We start from the raw sequence: 12,664 nt of genomic DNA, 5'->3' as shown, positions 1-12,664 counted from the left end.
GGGTGCTGCTGGTGCACAGGATCTGTAATAGGAGTTCCATCCTCCTCTTTGCTGCCCACCGCTGATATGGGGGGGGCAGATACAAGCATCCTGTGGCAGCCCGGAGAAGCGCAGGATCTGGCAGAGGAGTTCTGCACTCTTCCCTGCTACTGACTGCTGAGACGAGGGGGGTGCTGCAATTGCAAGAGTGGTGCAAGGGCCATATCATATGTCCTGGCAGGCCAGTTACAGCCTGCGGGTCTTGTGTTTGACACATGTGCTCTGGGGTGTAAAAGCTGTAGAAAGGCTAATGTATTGTACAGCTTAAAAAAATTTTTTTTTTATACTTCTCTGCCTGGGAAATAATTAGATTTGAGTGAACTTTAAAGTGAACCTCTTTGCAAACTATTGACATTCAAGAATCTCCATAATTTTAGAACTAAATTCATAAAATAACCAAAAAAAAGGAAATACAGTTTTTGGCACCATCTGTAAGATGCTTGGAATCAAGCCAGCTGCCAGAACAATGCAACTTCAGAGGTAACAATATTAGTGGCTTCCCAAAACCAGACCCATAAGAAGTTGGGCCAGGAGGAAAACTGGAGCAGACCATACCAGCAAAGCAGAAAGTAGTTGTGTCATAATGTACAAGTGTGCAGTGAATAATTGCACATTCTAGCAATAGCATGCACATCCACCCTGTAACAAGTAGTAAAGAAGCTTTAAAACACTCACCTCTGCAGTTGTAGGCCATGTGGAATGATTAATTCTCAAAGTTCACAACAGAAGCAATGGAACCATTCAAGTAATTCAGCAACTCAGCTACTTCCACCCAGCAGTGACTTGGCAGCATTTTTATAACCTCCTATTCCCTAAAAAAAATTCAGAGCAGAAGCTGTGGGAGAGGTAGCAGGGGAGCTAAACTGCTGGGAGACAGTGGTGTATTTAGGTTTTGAGCTGCCCTAGGCAACACAAAAATCAGTGCCCTCCCCGCCCTGCAGAGAGAGCCTGACATTGACCAGCAACTCCCCTGCCCCCCACTTGAGGGAGCCTTCCACTACCACTGCTCCCCATACACCATCTCCCACAGTGAGAGAGAGAAAGACACTCACCTTCATAGCTCCGGATATCCCCAGGAACAAGAGTCGGGCTGTGCATACACCGCCATGAAACTCACAGCCTCTCTCGGAACCCACCAGGTCCCCATACCGCGTGTATCCCTTTTTCGGTCCCTTCTTCTGAGGGGCAGTGCTGCCCCTCTGAAAAATGCCGCCCTAGGCAAATGCCTTGTTTGCCTTGTGGTAAATACTCCTCTGCTGAGAGATCCCACTTGAAAGACTTCAGTGCTTATGCTGTGAGGATGAGTTGCTCCAAACTGACTGCAGCTGCATGTCAACAAGAGGATATTTTAAAGCTCATTTACTTCTTGTTAGGTATATGGGAAAGACTTGAATATCTATAGCCTGGCTACAGGTTCACTTTAAAAGGGTCAGGTCACCAATATTGGACTGATATTTTACTGCACATAAGTTTCTGGGGCACGCCATCTGTAGCCATTATGCGGGGCGCTTATTTTAAACTAAAGAAAATGTATCAGGGGAATCTAGACCACACAAAGGTAGATTGGGGATGCCCAAGAGCTTGTTGCTGGAGCATCTAAGACAAACAAAAGCAGGAGCTGGCCCACCAGGCTATACTCAATGTAATAAAGTCATTTTTCAGAAGGATTAGTTGCCGGCTCTTCACTCCTTACTTTCAAGTTGCTTCAGTGTTGGGAAGACACCATCAGTTTGCCTCCATGGAGAATCCCTCCGGGAGTAGTGTATTTATTGAAATATATTTTGAAATATATTGAATATGGCCAAAATTGTAGTATTTCAAATATATGTCAATATATTTGGGAAGAATATTTTAAAAATATATTTCAAATATATTTTTCTTCCATATGGGATAACGCAGCAGAAATGCATCAAAAACATATATTAAAAAACAAATGAACCGGTCATGGTCATAAACATGTGCATATTACAAACATGACATAAACCAGTCCCATAATTGGTGCAAAAAGAAGAAAGTGCTCATGCTTGTGTTCAACTTATATCCAATATTTTGCTTAGTGCTCCATTGTGCTCAACAATAGTGCCCCACATGGACTGACACTCACCCTCATTCTATGACCATCTATTTCTAGAATGGTCATTAACAATCTCAGTAAGCCAATGATCCCCGAATCCTTTTAGCCTATGGGCGTATCCTTAGAATGGTCCGTGACATATAAAGACAATTGCCAAACAGCCTGCTATCTCCACAGCTCCGCAAGTAGCAGTGATATAAATCACCATATATGAAGAAAAAGAAGGAAACATCCCATAGCGTAAAACTGTATTAATACCTTTATTAGGGATGATTTAGCTGAATAAACACTCACAAAAGAAGTGCCTGTAGCCCGGCACCTGGTGTACTCAGCCTTGTTGTGAATTAAAGATGGATGCCGCTGTCCTGGTCCTACCTCGGAGCAGCAAGTGGATGTGACATTGGCGGAAGTTGCATCATCAAACCTCTATGCATTTCGATCAAAGATCATCTTCAGGAAGTGCCCTGTGCTTTTGATGTGTTTCCATTGCCTTTCTGCTGCATTTCCAGTAACCTCCCTGGCGGTATTCCCGAGTGTAGCTCGGGGTAAAGTTTCAGTACCAAAAGCGGTACCATGCGGCGCTGCTCCGGGATCTGTTCTTCACTTACCTTGTCCTGCGCTCCCGCGATGTCCCTCCGGCGGATGCCGGCATCTGTCATCTGGGTTCCGTCCCCTGCTAGCGTCGGGACGTACAGGGGAAGCAACTGGTGGGAAATTTGAAAATGACAAAAAGTGACATTCACTAAATTCACTAAAATCACATAGTAAAACATTACTGTATCAACCCATTTCACATACATTTTGTCTCGAGTGCTTTGTCCTGTGTCCTGCCTGCATTTTTACTGTTCTTTCTGCCTGGAAACTGAGAAATGTCCATGGCGTCCAAAAAGCGTCCCTTTAGGTCAAAAGCGGTTTTAGACCGGCTAGAGAACAGCGATAGTAAATTAGAATCACTTGCAGAATTGAGTGATAATGATTTGTGGGGAAATTCATCATCAGACACTGAAAACGATTTTGTGACTTTGCTCAGTGATGTGCGAACTTGGCGCTCTATTTCAAATTTCAGTGTTTTTGGTTTGATTATATTATTGAATTACATTTATTATTATTATATTATTTTTTATGATTATTTATTATATTATAATTTATGATTTCGTGTTTCAAATTTTAACATACCCGGGATGTTTACTAGACTCTTGTTCGGACAAATTTCAGTGAGTTATTCCTAAAAATTACAGGCCTACAATAAAAAAATACATATTTCCATGCAAAAAAATGTACCGCTTTGAGCACAGAAATATGGACATAATCAGACTGCTAGGGGGGTAAAGTCTACGGAAGCAAAAATGCAACCTGCTGCGGGAAATAAAGTCCTGGACCCTTTCCAAAAAACACACCTGCGGAAAACAGAGATGTGAACGTGACCCATAGGAAACCATGATAAATGGACTGTAGTGCGTTTCTGCAAAACTGAAAACGCACTAAAAAGCACATAGGTGCGAACCAGGCCTTAGGGCTCATTCACACTGTTGCATTGTGGCAAACTGCATGATATTGCAACACATGATAATGCACTTTACATGCATCAGCACATTGTGGTGCCATATATTTTCTAAAGTACCCAACATACTAAGGTAATGCACATGCAATGCACACGGTAACAAACCACACCATGTGTGATGGTGTGCTACACTGGAAAAAATGGTGTATGTTCCATTTTTTTGGACAATTTGGTGGGCTTGCAGCCCACCTATTTAAATCAGCTTCCCTGCTACAATGCATGTTAATACACATCATTGCAGTACACTAGATTGGTTGCTGGGGACTGTACTATCTATTGATCAGAATCTTAAAGCAGAACTAAACTCTCTCAATCACCATTAATTATTTTGAATCCGTAAGCTGCCAGTATTATTAAACAGATAAGAAGGTATATTTCATTTACTTGTTTTAAACTTTTTTTTTTACATTTCTTCAACAGCTTCCTGGTTTCTGACCTAGGCCTAAATGATGTCATACATCCCAGGAGACTTTATGGGCATTTTTTTTTTCTTTCATCTGGAGGAAGGGAGAAGGGGTTTTCTCAGCTAAGTACACCCTCCTGCATGCATGCCTGAGCTAAGGGCAGATGGATTATGGGCAGGAAAATGCTACATGAATCGTCTGCCCTTACCAAAGATGGCCAAGAAGGGGTGTGTTTTTAAAAGTGATTTCTCAACAAAATAAAGCATGGAGACATGGATGGATGGGTGAGTTTGCTTTGAATATTGAAAGTTAATTAAATAATGTTTTCAATGTGTGGTACTCAGATACAGATTAAGTACGCCTTAACCAAAGTTTACAGATCACCTCCTGAATGACATAGAAGGACTTTGAGCTACTTGTAACACCTTACCTATATATATATATATATATATATATATATATATATATATATATATAATTTATATATATATATATATATATATACAGTATATATATATAAAACATTTTTAATTTTTATATATATATATATATATATATATATATATGTATATATACACACACACACACAAATAGTCGGTCAGTGGGAGATCTTTCCCACCTTCCCATCAGAACAGTGAAAGGAAAGAGAAGTGCGAAAGCACTTAGGTGTCCGTTTGTGAACCAGAGAATAGCTGCGATTCAACGGATCTCAGCTATTCTCTGGTCATTCACAGTTTATAACACTCAGGAGATCCTGTCAGCCCTTCTCTGGAGATCTGTGTTCTCCGTCCAGATTCTCCAGCCCAGAGCTGGAGAATCAGAGGGACCGAAAACTAAGCAGAGATAATTTACCTCTGCTTAGTAAACTGGTCTTTTACTATAATCTGGAGAGATTATAGTAAAATGAGCCGTTTTTCACAGTTTGTAGACCGTTATCCAGCGTTTGGAAACCGTTCTCCCTTCGTTCGGAGAACTGCTTCATAAACTGCATTCACAGGAGAACTTTGTTCTCCGAGAATGCCGGAGAACTGAGCAGCGATCTATTACCTCTGGTTCACAAACGGACACCTTATTCTATAGCAGAGCCAGTCAGGGGGAGATCTTTCTCATCTCCCTTAGGCTACGTTCACACTAGCCTTGTTTGCAAGCAGCAGGCAGACATTTGGGAAGCGTTTTTACTGTTTACCAAATGCCTGTGAAAATTCTGCACATTGCAGCACATGATGCTGTTCACACTAGAGCGTTAGCGTCACGTCGCGGCAAAACGGACGCCTCTGGTCGAGTCAGGAGGAGTTGAAGCCTCCTATTCAAGTCTATGGTGCCGCTCTGGAGTTTGCGGTGCGGTTGCAACGCGGTTGCGAGGCGTTTGCGGAGCGTTAACACCATTTGAACTTCATTATAGGTGTTTGTGGGGCGTTTTTAACGCTTGTCAAATGCCTAGCAACCACCGCTAAACCGCTCATGTGGCGTTAAAAAACGCTCCGCAAACGCCAGACCAACGCTTGTCAAACGCTATAGGGGCATTTGACAAGAGTTGGAAAAACAGTCAAGTGTGAACGAGCCCTTAAACAGAACAATAATGCTAATGGGAAGGGGGATATTAGGATGTGCCCAGACACACCCGGCACACCCCCTGTGCACACCTATGCAACTACCCAATAATACGGCTGCTCTCAGTACTACTATAGAAGGTGACACAATTAGGCCATCTGAGCCAAGTAACAATAATTTTCTTGATGATCTCTGTCTCTGTGCATTAAAGGATATCCAAATCCAAGAACAAAAGTGTCACATATGGTAGTTTACTGGCTCTTAGATGTGGTGGCTGCCTTTGTTTTCTTTTTTCAGACTAAGTACATTTTCTGCAAGTACAGAAAATAACTGTTAATCTTACCAAAAATACAGTGTCCTTACCACTGCCTGTGCACTGAACTAAAATCTTCTTATCAACATTCCCAGTTCTCTCTGTGAATGACAGAACACCACCTCCCTATTTTATGGAGAGGGGGAGGTGTTTGTAGCCCAATCAGGAGCTCAGTCTAGGATGACAGCACTGCTCCTCCATAGATACAATGCAGTGAGTGAACGTTGCCACCTTAGGACAGGCAGTGGGTTACTGGAAGGATCACCAAGTGAAAATAAAGGAAAAAAATATTGAAAAATGAAAACTAATGCAGCCATCACATCTAAGAACTGGTAAGCTGCAATGTATTAACTCCTTGATAACATGCAAACATGTGCCTCTCAGTAGTTGGACCTTGAAGCAGAGAGGCCACATATTTGTGTACCCTATGTAAACAAAAATGTGGCGAGAGTGCGCACTCTCAGCACGGTTACCAGCGCCTCACGGAAATCTCCCGATCGCTAATTCGGGAGCTTTACAATTATATGACCACTGTGGCAGCCAATCACAGCAGTCACATGACCCTAAACCTCGCTCCGCCTCCTGGCATCAGAAAGCCCTTAAAGGGCCGAGAGGCGCCAGTGCCAAGGGGTTAAATTGTGCTTCTTTGGTTTAGATACACTGTAACAGATTTAGACATACATATAGACCTCAGGAACCAGTTCTAGCCAGCTCTGATGATTGTTTTTTAAAAAATATTGCATTCCTATATGTAAAGAATATGTCACAACAGGGTATTAATATTTACAACCAATAAATCCAGAGATTATTGATCCAGGGAATATCTGGCTGTGTTAGGGGATCAAGAAGGATCTGTTCCCTTAGGGGAACAAATCGGAGCATGCTTTAACCTTTTCACTGCCACTTACATAGTTACATAGTTAGTCTGGCTGAAAAAAGACAAACGTCCATCCAGTTCAACCATAAATAAAAGAAAAAAAGTTATAATCCTATACCCACAGTTGATCCAGAGGAAGGCAAAAAAAAAACCCAGCAAAGCACAATGCATTTTACTCCTGCAGGGAAAAAATTCCTTCCTGATCCCCCGAGAGGCAATCAGATATTCCCTGGATCAACTTTACCTATAAATGTTATATCCAGTTATATTCTGTGTATCTAAGAAAGAATCCAGGACTTTCCTACAGCAATCCACTGAGCTGGCCAGAACCAACTCTTGAGGGAGTCTATTACACATTTTCACAGCTCTCACTGTGAAGAAACCTTTCCATGTTTGGAGATTACATTTCTATTCCTCCAGACGTAAAGAGTGCCCCCTTGTCCTCTGTGATGACCCCAGGGTGAATAACTCTACACCGAGTTCACTATATGAACCACTGATGTATTTATACATGGAGATCATATCCCCCCTTATGTATTATACATGGAGATCCTATCCCCCTTATGTATTATACATGGAGATCATATCCCCCCTTATGTATTATACATGGAGATCATATCCCCCCTTATGTATTATACATGGAGATCATATCCCCCCCTTATATATTATACATGGTGATCATATCCCCCCTTATGTATTATACATGGAGATCATATCCCCCCTTATATATTATACATGGAGATCATATCCCCCCTTATGTATTATACATGGAGATCATATCCCCCTTATGTATTATACATGGAGATCATATCCCCCCCTTATGTATTATACATGGAGATCATATCCCCCCTTATGTATTATACATGGTGATCATATCCCCCTTATGTATTATACATGGAGATCATATCCCCCCTTATGTATTATACATGGTGATCATATCCCCCCTTATGTATTATACATAGAGATCATATCCCCCTTATGTATTATACATGGAGATCATATCCCCCCTTATGTATTGTACATGGTGATCATATCCCCCCTTATGTATTATACATGGAGATCATATCCCCCTTATGTATTATACATGGAGATCATATCCCCCTTATGTATTATACATGGAGATCATATCCCCCCTTATGTATTACACATGGAGATCATATCCCCCCTTATGTATTATACATGGAGATCATATCCCCCCTTATGTATTATACATGGAGATCATATCCCCCCTTATGTATTATACATGGAGCTCATATCCCCCCTTATGTATTATACATGGAGCTCATATCCCCCCTTATGTATTATACATGGAGATCACACCCCCCCCTTATGTATTATACGTGGAGATCATATCCCCCCTTATGTATTATGCATGGAGCTCATATCCCCCCTTATGTATTATACATGGAGATCATATCCCCCTTATGTATTATACATGGAGGTCATATCCCCCCTTATGTATTATACATGGAGATCATATCCCCCTTATGTATTATACAATTAGGTCATATCCCCCTTATGTATTATACATGGAGGTCATATCCCCCCTTATGTATTATACATGGAGATCATATCCCCCTTATGTATTATACATGGAGATCACACCCCCCCTTATGTATTATGCATGGAGCTCATATCCCCCCTTATGTATTATACATGGAGATCATATCCCCCTTATGTATTATACATGGAGGTCATATCCCCCCTTATGTATTATACATGGAGATCATATCCCCCTTATGTATTATACATGGAGGTCATATCCCCCTTATGTATTATACATGGAGGTCATATCCCCCCTTATGTATTATACATGGAGATCATATCCCCCCTTATGTATTATACGTGGAGATCATATCCCCCCTTATGTATTATACGTGGAGATCATATCCCCCCTTATGTATTATACGTGGAGATCATATCCCCCTTATGTATTATACATGGAGATCACACCCCCCTTATGTATTATACATGGAGATCATATCCCCCCTTATGTATTATACATGGTGATCATATCCCCCCCTTATGTATTATACATGGTGATCATATCCCCCCTTATGTATTATGCATGGAGATCATATCCCCCCATATGTATTATACATGGAGATCACATCCCCCTTATGTATTATACATGGAGATCATATCCCCCCTTATGTATTATGCATGGAGCTCATATCCCCCCTTATGTATTATACATGGAGATCATATCCCCCTTATGTATTATACATGGAGATCATATCCCCCTTATGTATTATACATGGAGATCATATCCCCCCCCTTATGTATTATACATGGTGATCATATCCCCCCTTATGTATTATACATGGTGATCATATCCCCCCTTATATATTATACATGGTGATCATATCCCCCCTTATATATTATACATGGAGATCATATCCCCCCCTTATGTATTATACATGGAGCTCATATCCCCCCCCCTTATGTATTATACATGGAGCTCATATCCCCCCTTATGTATTATACATGGAGGTCATATCCCCCCTTATGTATTATACATGGAGATCATATCCCCCTTATGTATTATACATGGAGATCATATCCCCCCACTTATGTATTATACATGGTGATCATATCCCCCCTTATGTATTATACATGGAGATCATATCCCCCCTTATGTATTATATATGGAGATCATATCCCCCCTTATGTATTATACATGGAGATCATATCCCCCTTATGTATTATACATGGAGATCATATCCCCCCCTTATGTATTATACATGTTGATCATATCCCCCCTTATGTATTATACATGGTGATCATATCCCCCCTTATATATTATACATGGTGATCATATCCCCCCTTATATATTATACATGGAGATCATATCCCCCCCTTATGTATTATACATGGAGCTCATATCCCCCCTTATGTATTATACATGGAGCTCATATCCCCCCTTATGTATTATACATGGAGCTCATATCCCCCCTTATGTATTATACATGGAGCTCATATCCCCCTTATGTATTATACATGGAGATCATATCCCCCCCTTATGTATTATACATGGAGATCATATCCCCCTTATGTATTATACATGGAGATCATATCCCCCCCTTATGTATTATACATGGAGATCATATCCCCCCTTATGTATTATACATGGAGATCATATCCCCCCTTATGTATTATACATGGAGATCATATCCCCCCTTATGTATTATACATGGAGATCATATCCCCCCTTAATCTCCTCTTCTCAAGAGAGAATATATTCAGTTCCTCTAATCTTTCCTCATAGCTGAGCTTCTCCTTTCCTCTTATCAGTTTGGTTGCCCTTCTCTGTACTTTCTCCAGTTCCCCAATGTTCTTTTTTTGAATTGGTGCCCAAAACTGAACTGCATATTCCAGATGAGGTCTTACTAATGCGAAACCTATGTATGCCTTATTTCAACAGCAAGAGGAATTTTACATACTAGCAGCTAGGACTGCATGTAATTCTGACAATCTGACTGTTGGCTGTCAGGTGGAAGTGATCTGGTGCCTATAGAGCCTAATGATTGCTTCCTCTAGAAGTGGGCTCCTCATACACGGCACCAATGACAGGGGCCACTAGGTAGAGGAGAAAGTGAACATCCATTCGGTGATCTTCCCTAGCTAGAGCAAACATGGAATTGAGCTGCATTTTGTAATTTCTGGGTTCACTTTGACCATCCGCTGTGGCTGGGGAAAAAGCTAATGGAGCACAATTTTTTAATTGAACGTTTTCGCTTCCTAAATCTTTGTGTAATATTGTGTAGAATAAAAATTCTAAATTTTATTATCCAGAGTCTCTGCTTTCAGAACATATTTGGAGTTGTTAACTAATCTTCAGGCCTAAAATGATTTTTAAACATGTGAAAGAGTCAGGGCTTTTTATTTTATTTTTTTCCATTCCTCTGGATGACTTGTGGTCATAGGAATGCTAATGTGGAGGTTTCCTTTTTCTGTTTTGGTTGAGCTATATGGGCTTGTGGGTTTTTTCAACCTTACCAACTATGTAACTGTGAAATTCTGTTCTCAGAATCTATACTACAGCAACAACAATTAGGGGAGAAATATGGGTTTGAAAAAAAATAACCATACTCACCTCTGATGCTGAACTGTCCCATGCCAGCTGAGAACAGAGTGATAACATCGTCACAAATAAATACACGCCCATGGCGATTAGCTCACTGGGGCGTGGTCCGTGACTGGGGTAAAAAGCGAATGAGGGGGGCTTACTTTGAACATATAAGACTGGCTGTGATACACTTTCACAGCTTGCACTACCTCTGGCCACCACTAGAGGGAGACTCCACTCCAAGCTAGTTGACTGACCACACACAGGCAGATACAACTCTTATATACAATCTGGTGCACTCTAAGGGTTGGGGAGCAATCTAGCAATTAGCACACCCTTCTAGGATTCTAGGATTCCTCCAGCTATCCTACAAGCTAGAACCCCGGTGTTAATCACTCTTCCACTGTCCACACACTCCAGCACCAGACACACAACAAATGGTAGCTTGCCAACACCCAATAGTTTGTCCGCAGACTGGTCTCCTGGGCCACCACACATACATACAGATCTCCCTTTGGCAGATATGCTACTTTAAAATCTGCATGAAATCTGCCAGCATGCAGTGCAATTGCATACAGATTAGCAATTAACTTAAACCGAGCACATAGACACTACAATACAACAATCTCTCCAGGGATATGAGCCCGAGCTTAGTACACAGACGTCACTTATTAATTTTATGATTTAATATCCCAAAAGTGGGCAGTGCATAAAATATGTATTAAGAAAAAAGAGTTACAGAAAACACAAAAAAAAAACCAAAAAGACACACAATTGGCTATTCACTGTAAAATTAAAAGGGAATAAAAACAGAAATATAGCTTTTACTATGATTTTATCCTGTGACTGGAGCAAGTCAAAGAAAGTCCGCGATTCACCAGTCATGGATCCGGCTCTGTACAAATCACACCGTCCATATCTCAGGTTCCTCAATTTATTGAAAAATGGATGAGGGCTGGACTTTAGCCTTTGGCCAATCAACCAACCCTGGGGGATGTTCCTGTACCAGCCCCTGGGACATTCTGTGTTCTGAAGTGCCCAATCTCAAATAGGCTGGGAACAGTTTGGATCACTGGGTCAGGAATAGGATTTCTGACACCAGCGCAACAGTCCGATCCAATCACTGTTCAGCTGTCGCAATCAGGTGCCATGTAACGGTTTTGTGTGTTTCTCTGGCATTCTACAGAGGCTACAAATATAGTTTTACATGTATATGTAGCCTACAGCATGTCCAATCAGAAGGAATTGTTTTCATCTTTTTTTGTATTGTTTTTAAATTAGATGTTCAGTGGTTGTGTGTTTTCACTGTCTACAGATATCACTCTTTTTCCCTGAAATGGGATTAATAAATATGTGGTTTTACACATGAACTACATTGCTTGGGTGAATTATTACCTACTTTGGTAGCATGTGCTATGCAACTACTACTTTTTGTTTTTTTGTATTATCCCAGGTTTACACCCACACCTTTATCATTAGGTGAGTCTTTGAGCTCCACATAAGGCTACCCCGTCTATTTTTGGTGGTATTCCTTTTTCTTTTGCAACTTACATGTATATGTAGCCTACAGTGTGTCCAATCAGAAGGAATTATCTTCACTTCACTGCAACTAATATTTTAACTTTTATGAGAGGTGAAATGGATTCCTCTGATCTGTGAATATAACTCAAAGCTGGCAGACATATCGGAGCCTTCTTCCTGTCTCCTGCAGTTTCTTGAAGCCAAAATGGCTAGAGCTTTTCTTTTAGAATTCAAGAAGGTGACAAATCCATGCCC

Source organism: Staurois parvus, unplaced genomic scaffold, assembly GCF_062004578.1.
Source record: "Staurois parvus isolate SC_StPar_1 unplaced genomic scaffold, SC_StPar_1.0 ptg000475l, whole genome shotgun sequence".
Classification (NCBI taxonomy): Eukaryota; Metazoa; Chordata; class Amphibia; order Anura; family Ranidae; genus Staurois; species Staurois parvus.
Note: the sequence above shows the minus strand (reverse complement) of the source record.